Source organism: Beta vulgaris, chromosome 3, assembly GCF_026745355.1.
Source record: "Beta vulgaris subsp. vulgaris cultivar EL10 chromosome 3, EL10.2, whole genome shotgun sequence".
Taxonomy (NCBI): domain Eukaryota; kingdom Viridiplantae; phylum Streptophyta; class Magnoliopsida; order Caryophyllales; family Amaranthaceae; genus Beta; species Beta vulgaris.
The window spans coordinates 16743218-16756769 of record NC_079204.1 but is presented as its reverse complement, the minus strand read 5'-3'; positions in this window follow the sequence as shown (position 1 = coordinate 16756769).

The following is a 13552-nucleotide window of genomic DNA, read 5'->3' as shown; positions in this document are numbered from 1 at the left end:
TACACAACACCTCAATCTTAACCACTAGGCCAAGACATTCTTGCATTATATAGTGTCACTAACATGACTCATAAATCAAAAAGGTTATTCTAAAGTAACTAATGGAAAAATTAAGGGATAAAAATCTTTTCTTCTAGAAAATTGGACTTTTTCTCTCCACTTACTTTGTACGCTGATTGCCATGGGAAAAACAATTAGAGCTATGATGAAGTCCAGTATTCCGACGAAAAAAGGGTCGTGTGAAGAAGTCAGGACCTAGTCTTGGATCCTCGATGAAAAAGATGAAGTCATTGGATGCACTAATGGGAGTCTCCATTTTAGAGTTTGAAAATGAAACTGAATTAATCAAGGAAGAAATCCTTTCTCCTCGATCATATTTGCTTGAAATGCAGAAGCAATCAGAACTAAGGGTGATTTTTCTAATTGGCTTGCAACGATCAATCGTTCTAAGGAGAAGACTGTAGTTGAACAGATTAATCATGCTCAAATTGGAGGTATCCAATTCCAATTCTATTTGATGATAATACTAGAACTACGAATCAAACTTTGAATGTGAATAAACCTGAGGTTGTTAGAATTGGATTAGATGAGATTCAACCTGAAATTGATTTTTGGAACTTTGCTTTGTATTGTTATGTGGTTGGAGCTAATCCACCTGATCATGTTAGGAGGGGTTCGCAAGGAGAATTTGGCGTGCTCATGGTGTTGATAAGGTTGCATTGGTGAAGCATGGGATATTTGTTGTGCGTTTTAAAACAATGGAGAAATGTGACCTGGTATTGACTGGTGCTACTCCATTTTTTGATCATAAACCTGTTATTTTGAAGGCATGTGATTCTGCAATTGATATCCAGCGTAATGAAATTAAGACATTACCTATTTGGATTCAATTGAAATTTGGATTCAAATATTGGGGAGAGTAGTGTATTTTTAAGATTGTTATCTTAATTGGTAAGCCAATTAAGCTTGATCAAGGTACAATCAAACGAGAGAAATTGCAATTTGCTCAAATGTTGATTGAGGTCCAAGTTGACCAGACATTACCTGAGAAGATTGAATTTATCAATGAACTTGATCAAGTGATAGAGGTTGAAATTAAGTATGAGTGGAAACCTATTACCTAAACTACATGTAAAGAAATGGGACATACCCCATATTTTTAGTATTTATTCTCATTTCGGTACTATTAATTCTCGTCTTTTTGTCATTATAGAGGAAGTTGATCTCAGGGCTATATCAGACAATTTATGTTAGTCCAATGCCTTGATATTTCATGTTGTAATTAATAAACTTACTATACCAAAAATGCCATACCAACAATTGACAGGATGAAGAAAACTCCTTTCAAATTACGAATTTCACTTGAAGAAGTTGAATGAATCAAACATAAATAATATTCTGCCACCTCGTTTTCGGGCCAATATGGCCCGGACCCAGCCCGACATAAAGAGCCTCGGCCCGAAAATACGCTACCGAACCCTAGCCCGGCCCTACCGAACAGATTTCTATGTTATTATAGAACAAACTTGTATCATTTAAACCTACTTTGATGTTATTTGTCAACTCGTATTATAGTGTTGTTATAATTTTAGCCCCAAATTAAACAACCCATCACTTTCATTCTATTATATAATGTAAACTTATTTTGATATTATTATTTGTCATGATTACTCATTTTCATATCATTAAAGAGCAAACTTGAAAAATTCCAAGGAATATAAACACCGTGCGTTGTTACGGTTCTTCTAGTATGACCAAAATTATCAAGGCCAGATGCATTATGGGCTTTTACTTTATTTCTATGTCATTACTATCATTTCGGTGTCATTACTACTCATATTTATGCCATTATAGAGCAAGTGGTTATCACTGAAACCTAGATCAAACTTGTATCATCTAAGCTATTTTACTATTATTTTTCAACTCCTTATTTCCCTGTGATTATTATTCAATTGTGTGTCATTATTACTCATTTTCGTGTTATTATAGATCAAACTTGTATCATTTAAATCTACTTTTATTCTTATTTGTTAACTTCATATTTTTGTGTCATTATATCACGATTATACATCATTATTACTTCTTTTTACTGGTATTTTAGAGAATAATTGTAATATTTAAACCTATATTAATATTATTTGTCAACTCTTTATTTCGTTGTTATTATCTATCATTTATGTATCATTAAACCTATGTTAATATTATTTGTCAACTCTTTATTTCCGTGTCATTATATATCATTTCCGATTCATTATTAGACATATTCATGCCATTATAGAGCAAGTGTAAATCACTGAAACCTATTTTGATATTATTTGTCAACTGCTGATTTCAGTTTACACATTTCTATGTTATTATTGAACAAACTTGTATCATTTAAACCTATTTTGATATTATTTGTCAACTCCGTATTATTGGTTCATCTGGTATTATAGAACACGTACGTTGTTTTGGTTCATCTGGTAAGACCAAATTATTGGGCTTTTTTTGTTAGGCCAGATGCATTTTGGGCTTTTACTTTGCCTTGATAAACAGCATGTGTTGATCTCCTCCGATATAGATTTACGTTTGTAAATTTCAAATGAATATAAACAACCTATGTTGTTTTGGTACACCTAGTCGAGCGAAACACCATGCGTTGTTTTGAATGCATCTAGTATGACCAAATTCTTGGAGCTTTTTTGTTGGGCCAGATGAATGTTTTGGTTCATCTGGTAAGACCAAATTGTTGGGCCTTTTTTGTTGGGCCAGATGCATTTTGGGCTTTTACTTTGCGTTGATAAACACCATGCGTTGTTTTGAATGCATATAGTATGACCAAATTCTTGGAGCTTTTTTGTTGGGCCAGATGAATGTTTTGGTTCATCTGGTAAGACCAAATTATTGGGCCTTTTTTGTTGGGCCAGATGCATTTTGGGCCTTTACTTTGCGTTGATAAACAACATGTGTTGATCTCTTCCGATATAGATTTACGTTTGTAAATTTCAAAGGAATATAAACAACCTACGTTATTTGTCAACTCCATATTATTGTGTTATTATATCTCACTTATGTCTCATTATTAGTCAATTTCGTGCCATTATAAAGCAAATGTATATCATTGAAACCTATGTTGATATTAATTGAAATGCAGGTAATGATTGTTGAAGATTCATTCATCTGGTAAGACCAAATTGTTGGGCTTTTTTGTTGGGCCAGATGCATTTTGGGCTTTGCTTTGATAAAAAAGCATGTGTTGATCTTTTCCGATATAGATTTACGTTTGTAAATCTCAAAGTAATATAAACAGCTTACGTTGTTTTGTTTCATCTAGTCGAGCGAAACACCATGCGTTGTTTTGAATGCATCTAGTATGACCAAAATTCTTGGAGCTTTTTTGTTGAGCCAAATGAATGTTTTGGTTCATCTGGTAAGACCAAATTATTGGGCCTTTTTTGTTGGGCCAGATGCATTTTGGGCTTTTACTTGCGTTGATAAACAGCATGTGTTGATCTCTTCCGATATAGATTTACGTTTGTAAATTTCAAAGGAATATAAACAACCTACATTGTTTTGTTTCATCTGGTAAGTCGAGCGAAACACCATACGTTGTTCTGAATGCATCTAGTATGACCAAATTCTTAGAGCTTTTTGGTTGGGCCAGATCAATGTTTTGGTTCATCTGGTAAGACCAAATTATTGGGCCTTTTTTGTTGGGCCAGATGCATTTTGGGCTTTTACTTTGCGTTGATAAAAAGCATGCGTTGATCTCTTGCGATATAGATTGGCGTTTGTAAATTTCAAACGAATATAAAAAACATACGTTGTTTTGTGTCATCTGGTAACACCAAATTATTGAGCTTTGATTTTTCGTTGGTAAATTCTCTGCACACCTAGTCGCGAGAAACTATGTATGTTGTGTTTAATCTACTTTTGATCTTATTTGTTAACTTCATATTTTTGTGTTAATATATCGCGATTATACATCATTGTTACTTCTTTTTAATGGTATGTTCTCCATACACCTAGTCGGGATAAACACCATGCGTTGTTTAGGTTCATCTAGTATGACCAAATTCTTGGGGCTTGTTTTTTTGGGCCAGATGCATTTTGGGCTTTTACTTTGCGTTGATAAATTCTCCGCACACCTAGTCGCGAGAAACTACGTATGTTGTTTTAAATCTACTTTTGATCTTATTTGTTACCTTCATATTTTTGTGTCAATATATCGCGATTATACATCATTGTTACTTCTTTTTGATGGTATGTTCTCCATACACCTAGTCGGGATAAACTTTGCGTTGTTTAGGTTCATCTAGTAAGACCAAATTATTGGCCTTTTTTTGTTGGGCCAGATGCATTTTGGGCTTTTACTTTGCGTTGATAAACAGTATGTGTTGATCTCTTCCGATATAGATTTACGTTCGTAAATTTCAAATAAATATAAACAACCTACGTTGTTTTGTTTCATCTGGTAACTGGGAAACACCATGCGTTGTTTTAATGCATCTAATATGACCAAATACTTATTTTAATGCACCTACGTTGTTTTGTTGCATCTGGTAACATCAACTGCTGATTTCAGTGTCATTATATCTCAGTTGGGTCCTATTAATGCTCATTTTTATGCCATTATATCTCATTTGTGTTTTTATGTTATTTAAACCTATTTTGATATTATTTATCAACTCCTTATTTCCGTGTCATTATATCTCATTTCGGCACTATTAATTCTCGTCTTTTTGAGGAAGTTTATATCATTGAAACCTGTTATGATACTATTTGTCAACGCCTTATTTCTGTGTCATTATTACACATTTCTATGTTATTATAGAACAAACTTGTATCATTTAAACATATTTTGATATTATTTGTCAACTCCGTATTATTGTGTTATTTTATCTCACTTCTGTCCCATTAATTATTAGTCAATTTCATGCCATTATAGAGCAAATGTATATCATTGAAACCTATGTTGATATTAATTGAAATGCAGGTAGTGATTGTTGAAGATTCATTTTTCTCAACCAAAACCCTAGGATCTGACTGAACCTCCTCTAATTTTAGCCCCAAATTAAGCAACCCATCACTTTCATTCTATTATATAATGTAAACTTATTTTGATATTATTATTTGTCATGATTACTCATTTTCATATCATTAAAGAGCAAACTTGAAAAATTCCAAGAAATATAAATACCGTGTGTTGTTACGGTTCTTCTAGTATGACCAAAATTATCGAGGCCAGATGCATTATGGGCTTTTACTTTATTTCTTTGTCATTATTATCATTTCGGTGTCATTAATACTCATATTTATGCAATTATAGAGCAAGTGGTTATCACTGAAACCTAGATCAAACTTGTATCATCTAAGCTATTTTAATATTATTTTTCAACTCATGATTTCCCTGTGATTATTACTCAATTGTGTGTCATTATTACTCGTTTTCGTGTTATTATAGATCAAACTTGTATAATTTAAATCTACTTTTGATCTTATTTGTTAACATCATATTTTTGTGTCATTATATCGCGATTATACATCATTATTACTTCTTTTTAATAGTATTTTAGAGATCAATTGTAATATTTAAACCTATGTTAATATTATTTGTCAACTCTTTATTTCGTTGTCATTATCTATCATTTATGTATCATTAAACCTATGTTAATATTATTTGTCAACTCTTTATTTCGTTGTCATTATCTATCATTTATGTATCATTAAACCTATGTTAATATTATTTGTAAACTATTTCATTATATATCATTTCCGGTTCATTATTAGACATATTCATGCCATTATAGAGCAAGTGTATATCACTGAAACCTATTTTGATATTATTTGTCAACTGCTGATTTCAGTGTCATTATATCTCAGTTCGGTCCTACTAATGCTCATTTTTATTCCATTATATCTCATTTGTGTTTTTATGTTATTTAAACCTATTTTCATATTATTTATCAACTCCTTATTTCGGTGTCATTATATCTCATTTCGGTACTATTAGTTCTCGTCCTTTTGTCATTATAGAGGAAGTTTATATCATTGAAACCTATTATGATACTATTTGTCAACGCCTTATTTCTGTATCATTATTACACATTTCTATGTTATTACAGAACAAACTTGTATCATTTAAACCTATTTTGATATTATTTGTCAACTCCGTATTATGGTGTTATTATATCTCACTTCTGTCCCATTATTAGTCAATTTCATGCCATTATAGAGCGAGTGTATATCATTGAAACCTATGTTGATATTAATTGAAATGCAGGTAGTGATTGTTGAAGATTCATTTTTCTCAACCGAAACCCTAGGATTTGACTGAACCTCCTCTAATTTTAGCCCCAAATTAAACAACCCATCACTTTCATTCTGTTATATAATGTAAACTTATTTTGATATTATTATTTGTCATGATTACTCATTTTCATATCATTAAAGAGCAAACTTGAAAAATTCCAAGGAATATAAACACCGTGCGTTGTTACAGTTCTTCTAGTATGACCAAAATTATCGAGGCCATATGCATTATGAGCTTTTACTTTATTTCCATGTCATTATTATCATTTCGGTGTCATTACTACTTATATTTTTGCCATTATAGAGCAAGTGGTTATCACTGAAACCTAGATCAAACTTATATCATCTAAGCTATTTTAATATTATTTTTCAACTCCTTATTTTCCTGTGATTATTACTCAATTGTGTGTCATTATTACGCGTTTTCGTGTTATTATAGATCAAACTTGTATCATTTAAATCTACTTTTGATCTTATTTGTTAACTTCATATTTTTGTGTCAATATATCGCGATTATACATCATTGTTACTTCTTTTTAATGGTATGTTCTCCATACACCCAGTCGAGATAAACACCATGCGTTGTTTAGGTTCATCTAGTAAGACCAAATTATTGGTCTTTTTTTGTTGGGCCAGATGCATTTTGGGCTTTTACTTTGCGTTGATAAACAACATGTGTTGATCTCTTCCGATATAGATTTGCATTCGTAAATTTCAAAGGAATATAAACAACCTACGTTGTTTTGTTTCATCTGGTAACTGGGAAACACCATGCATTGTTTTAATGCATCTAGTATGACCAAATTCTTGTTTTAATGCACCTACGTTGTTTTGTTGCATCTGGTAACATCAACTGCTAATTTCAGTGTCATTATATCTCAGTTGGGTGCTATTAATGCTCATTTTTATGCCATTATATCTCATTTGTGTTTTTATGTTATTTAAACATATTTTGATATTATTTATCAACTCCTTATTTCGATGTCATTATATCTCATTTCGGTGCTATTAATTATCGTCTTTTTATCATTATAGAGGAAGTTTATATCATTGAAACCTATTATGATACTATTTGTCAACGCCTTATTTCTGTGTCATTATTACACATTTATATGTTATTATAGAACAAACTTGTATCATTTAAACCTATTTTGATATTACTTGGCATTTTCATCTTGTCAATCCTCTTGGTATATGGATTTATATAACGATGATTGCCATGAGAATCTCCAACCAATTGCATTTTGAGCGCACTGGCTACCATATCACGGATTCTTTGAACACTTAATGCATCACCTTCTGAATTTTCACCCTTTGAGCTATGTTTGGATCCGCGGCTTCGATTGCTGTCGGCATCCGCATCACTTTCACTATAGTGTTTTTCAAGCTTCTTCTACAAGGCAACAATCTAGGCATCTTTTTCTTCTCCATCCTTCATCATCCTTGGATGAGATTCTTCATTTCGACCAATTGTTCTTCAAGTATTTTGGCTTCATGTACCATGACGGTAGCAACGTTGGGTTCTTGAATTGCTTTGAACAAATGTAGAATTGACGGATGTGATGTAGAGGAGGAACCATTGTTTACTATAATTATCGTCGGCCACGTTGAATGGTTGAAAGAGGGGATTCGAGGAGAACCCTTCAAACAGAGCATCATCTGGCTTTTCATGTGTGAAAGGGTTTGCATTGAGTACATCAACTTTACGCGCTCCAAGGAAAAGTGGCGCCATTGATGATTTTGAAGTGGATGAAACACCTGGTTTAGTGTGCAATTTGGTAGGTATAGTCGTATAGATGCCGCTCGGAAGTTGGAAGCATCACTCCTGATAGCAGCCTTCTTCGTACCCCTAATACGGAAACCAAGGGTTACATCATCAATAAAATCACCCAGAGTCAGGGATCTCCGTTGGATTTGATCAGTGTTCTCCACATCAGGATGCGAGTTGTTTTTCTTTGGTGTCATTGCTTGGAAAAGATTTGAACTTTGTTTGGAGAAAGAGATGAGTGGTAGAGATTGTTCCACGGAGCGTGCCAAAAATTTGTAAACACAAATTTTATATGTGTGCAAAATAGAATTAAAAGATGTGAATAAATGATAATTTTATTAAGGGAAAATTTCAAAAAACTACCTTTTATAACCAACTTTTTTCAAAAAACTACCTTTTAAAAATTTTCTTTCAAAAAACTACCTTATATAACAAATTCCTTTCAATATACTACCACTTTATGTTTATATTTAATACTGATCAATAAATGACAGTCACCGTAGGTGCTGTTGCCAACGGGGCAGCGAGAAAAGAAGAGAGAAACGAGAGGGGAAGAAAGTAAAGCAATTTACGATGACTTAATCATTGGTGATCAAACCTCATTTATGACAAAATGGTAGTACATTGAAACAAATTTGTTATATAAGGTAGTTTTTTGAAAGAAAATTTTTAAAAGGTAGTTTTTTGAAATTTTTTGAGTATAAAAGGTAGTTTTTTGAAATTTTCCCTTTTATTAATATAAAATTTGAGTACAATCTCTAATATATATATCCACTAATTCGATCTCCAAGAATGATTTGAGTTTCTTGAATGAGGGTCTCCGGGCTTGATCTCCTTCAAATATGGTTTATAGAACATAACGACTTTGATGATTGTTGTTCTTCTTCTAGGTTGAATGATTTGATTCTGATGTGTAGACTGCGAGAGTTTCTGAACTCTGGAGCAGCTTTCTCTCTCTTCTCTCTTTCTAGTCTTCTGTTTTTTCTCTTGACAAATGAGGATGAGCTCTATATATATAGAGTTAGGGGAACCCTAGGGTTTCCACTTGTCCTGCCTCTTGGGCCTCATAGACATAACTTTATTACATAGTCCAACTTTGATTTAATGAGTCCAAGACCTGATAATAAATGATTTAATTAAAATAGGGCAAGTATAATAGTGAGCCCAAATTCATTAATTTAGATGATCATTTATTAACAAAAGTCAACATTTGACTTTAATGCGTGATGTGGCATATAATAACATTTTTTATGCCTACACTAGGCATTCAAATATTCTTAATCAAAGCAAGAGGATAAAATATTTAAGTAAAACCTAACCACCTAAAGATTCTATGCTAGAAAATCTAGCCTACTAATTTTAATTAGATTAAAGAATAAATTATGAAATTATTTAGCTGAAAATCTACTTAATCTTCTGAAAATCTGTTTTAATTATTTTCCCAATTTAATTTTTGGAAAAAAACATTGCTACTTCCCACCCTCGACCACCTGGAGCAGCCACCGTGGCCCCACCAGCCGATGGTTGCGCCACCCAGCCGTGGCTGCTCCTCCTCCCTCCTTTTTGTTTTTGTTTTTGTGGGAGTTAAATTAAATTACAACTTCTTGTAAATTGATTTAGTGATCCAAATAAATTAAACATACACTCCTTTATGCCTAATTCTTAAAATTAATTTAAATCTTCATTTTAATTAATTTTAGGGCTATTCATATCAATTAATCTTAAATTCACATAAAAATCCTTTTACATGAATTAATTTGTTATACATAAATAATTTAAATATGAAAAATCAGATTAATTATATGAATATAATTTTCAAAATTTACATAAAATCTTCATTTTAATTAATTTTAGCATTATTCACATAAATTAATCTCTAATTCACATAAAACTTCTTTTTACATGAATTACTTTTCATACATAAAATATCTAAATATGAAAGATTAGATTAGCAACATGAATATTATTCACGAAATTTTTAGAATTTTGAGATCTAAATTTAAATTTGAATTTCAAAAATTAGGGTTTTAGATTTTTAAAAATTTCGGCCAATCCATTTTATTTTATTTTTCAAATTCAAAAATTAGGTTTTTAGATTTTATAAAAAAAAATCGCCCAAACCAAATCTATTTTCAAATTGCAAAAGTTTTTTAGGTCGAATTAATTAAAAAACTTTTGGCCATTATTAGCATAATTTAAGAAAATTAAATCTCCATTTAATTAATTTAATTAAATAAATTATTACATAATTCAATTTCTCCCATTAATCAAATTATAATTAGTCATACACATCAAAATAAATCTAATTATTATCACCAAATATTATATGCAAGAGGCTAAAGCTGATACCACTGTAGGATATAAGTAATATATGTGGTATTTCATGAATCACATTGATAAGAACTTAAAACAGAATCTCATGGATATATATTCAAGGATCACATAATGTTAAGAATTAACCTTAGGTGCGTGATTTCCACAAAGCTCTTCGAGATCCGGAGATAGAACCGTAATTGGAATTCCTTTATTAGGTTCACCAATCCAGATCAATGTTGCAGCAATGCTAGGTGGAAGGGAGAGGAACTCTTCTATTTCTTGGAGAAATATTTCGTGACTTTTTGAAGAAAGAGAGAAAATAATAAGAGAAAATAAACTTACTGCACTATTTTATAATTCCCCCACTTAGGAACAAATTAGGTTAGGAATCCTCTCACTATACTTCTCTTTGGCCGGCCACCCCTTGAGTCCTTCATAGGTTCTAGGTCTTTCTTTTGTTGACCCAGATTGTTTAAGTGTGACCTTGTAGGATCAATTTAATTGAGCTTCGGGTTTACTATTTACTAACTTGAAGTTCTATAGTATTCTCTGGCAAGACGTATAAACGATCCAATTTAATGAATTTATTATCTCCATAATATGATCCATGTTTTATTTAGTAATTGCATTAAAGTCGAGGACAAAATACTTTCATGGTCATGATTACAATCTGTTTGATCATTTTGTTGCGGTTGCTGCGCGGCTTGGAGTTTACGCGGCTAGAGATTATGCAGATGTCATTCAGGTTTTGGTGGGCTATTGGCAAGTTGAGAAGCTCACTGACCTCTCTTCTGATGGGCGTAAAGCTCCGCAATTTGTATGCACTTTACCACGAAGAATTAGAAGTGTAAAAGAGAGGGCACTAAAGAGGGTAAAAGAAGCACCTTCTATTCGTTTCAGTCGGGTTTATGATAGAAGTCAATCTTTGAGTTTTTAGTTGAAAGGATTTATTTGGAGGAATTATGGTTAATTATAGAACTAATGATCTCTTATGATGATTGGGAGTGGTTTAGGTATCATGTGAATCAGAAGTTTAATGGTTAGAATATTTGAACTTGAAAATTTCTCCTGCTAGAGTAATTAACACCAGGTGGTTGTTATATGTGTTACTTGGGTCCGGACCTTCTAGAGTTTTATGAAAACTCTACAAAGTAGAGTTGAATCCTAACCATATATTATAAAATTAAGGGTTCATGATTAGTGGGAAAGGAAAAGATATGGACAGGATATTCGAGGGAAAAATAGGGGGAATTTTCGGGAAAGAAAATACAAGTCTTTGATTTCTTAATCAACGACTGATATTTAACCAACTCTACAGTGTAGAGTTATTTTAAAACTCTAGAGGATCTCACACGCAATCCGTCTTGCATGGACTCGGTTCACACTAAAAATAGTGTGGACCAGGCCCAGACACGTGATCGAAAACGCATTACAGAAACATACACTATATCAAAAATAGATACACTATATAAAAAATAGATACAGTATATCATACAAAGGTACACTATATCATAACTAGGTACACTATATCCTATAGGAAAATATTTACTTAAACGCATTACAGACACATACACTATATCAAAAATAGATATACTATATTACATAGGTACACTATATGAAAATAGATATACTCATAGGTATACTATATCATTTTAACATATACTATATTATTTTAACATACACTATATCATTTTAACATATATTATATTATTTTAATATACACTATATCATTTTAACATACACTATCCTAAACTCATGTGATATGGATCGAGTGTACACTAATTAGTGTGTACCGGATTCATATTAGTTTTTTTACTCAACACGTGTTACTCTCGCATAATCTTGTTGTGTATTGGAGGAAAAGTTACTAAAATTAGAAAGGGTAAAAAATAGCTAGGTAAAACAGAGATAATATTATCTCCTCTCTTTTTTTACTCATGAAGTATATGTAAGCAGTACTGTAAAACCCTTGGAAGGGGGCAATGCCTTGACAGTAGCTTCAGTTAGGTTGGACTAGGCTGTTTAGTGTTTACATGCTGGCTGATGCTTACTAGCGAGGGCATCCCAATGCAGGAAGGTTCCTAGTGGGGCTGTTTCTAGAAGTGTGTGGAGCGTAATAAATTAGAACTGGCAAAAATCCATCCAACCCAATAATAACATGTTGGGTTGAAACTTTCAAACCTGTATTAAATAGGTGGACCCAATTCAACTGTTTGATTATATATACAACTCATCTACTCCATTTACTTAGATAGTCAGGATCACGTTTTATTGACCCACAAACCCGTTTATTTTCCCATAAAAAAAAACCAGTTTTCTAGATAAATGAATGCTAAAATAAGTTGTATTATACTTCCACCGTCCCAAAATATAGTTTCCATTTTCATTTTGGATGTCCCAAAATATAGTTCCCATTTCCATATTTAGTTCCACATTTTTCTGTAATTTGTCTAGAAAAATCGTGTCCCATCATTTATTTGCTTCTTGAATTTTGTTTTTTCCTTTGTTTATTCAACCAAAATGTTACAATTAATGCTCTTTCACAAATTATCTGTTGGATAATTTAGAGTATTTGGTTGATTGAGTTCATGTAACGTATCACTTGTATAACTTGGTTATGGTGTCGTTGTTCAAGTTACGTTAACTATTCACGTAGATTGTTTATGGTGTAGTAAACAATAAGTATTGAAGTAATAACTAAACCGCAAGGTGAGCAATGCTCGCGGAATGCTCGCTAGCAACAAGTACAAGATATTACTTGAAAGAATATATGTATTACATATTATGTCTTGGTGGTTAAAGCCAACCATGCTGCAGCAAAAACACACGAGCAGTAGCACAGCATAAGTGTGGCTCGCGACAAAAGAATGGGGCACAAGCAGCGCACAGGCAGCGAGCAGCATCGCAGCGCACAGGCGAGCAGCATCGCGACGAGCATTGTCGCGACTCGCGACAGGCCAGCTCGCGACAAGAGCCTGTCTCTTGTCGTGGCTTTGTGCATTTTGTGCGGTTTTTGACGGTTTTGTTATTTTGCGTGTATAATAGTGGTTTGGTACCACAGATGAAGGATAGTTTTTCAGAATATTTCTCTCAAAAACAAGCACTCTCTCTCAAGTTTGAGAACATTGATCATCAAACACAAAATCATAAAACTTATTCTCATTTTACAAGATTCAT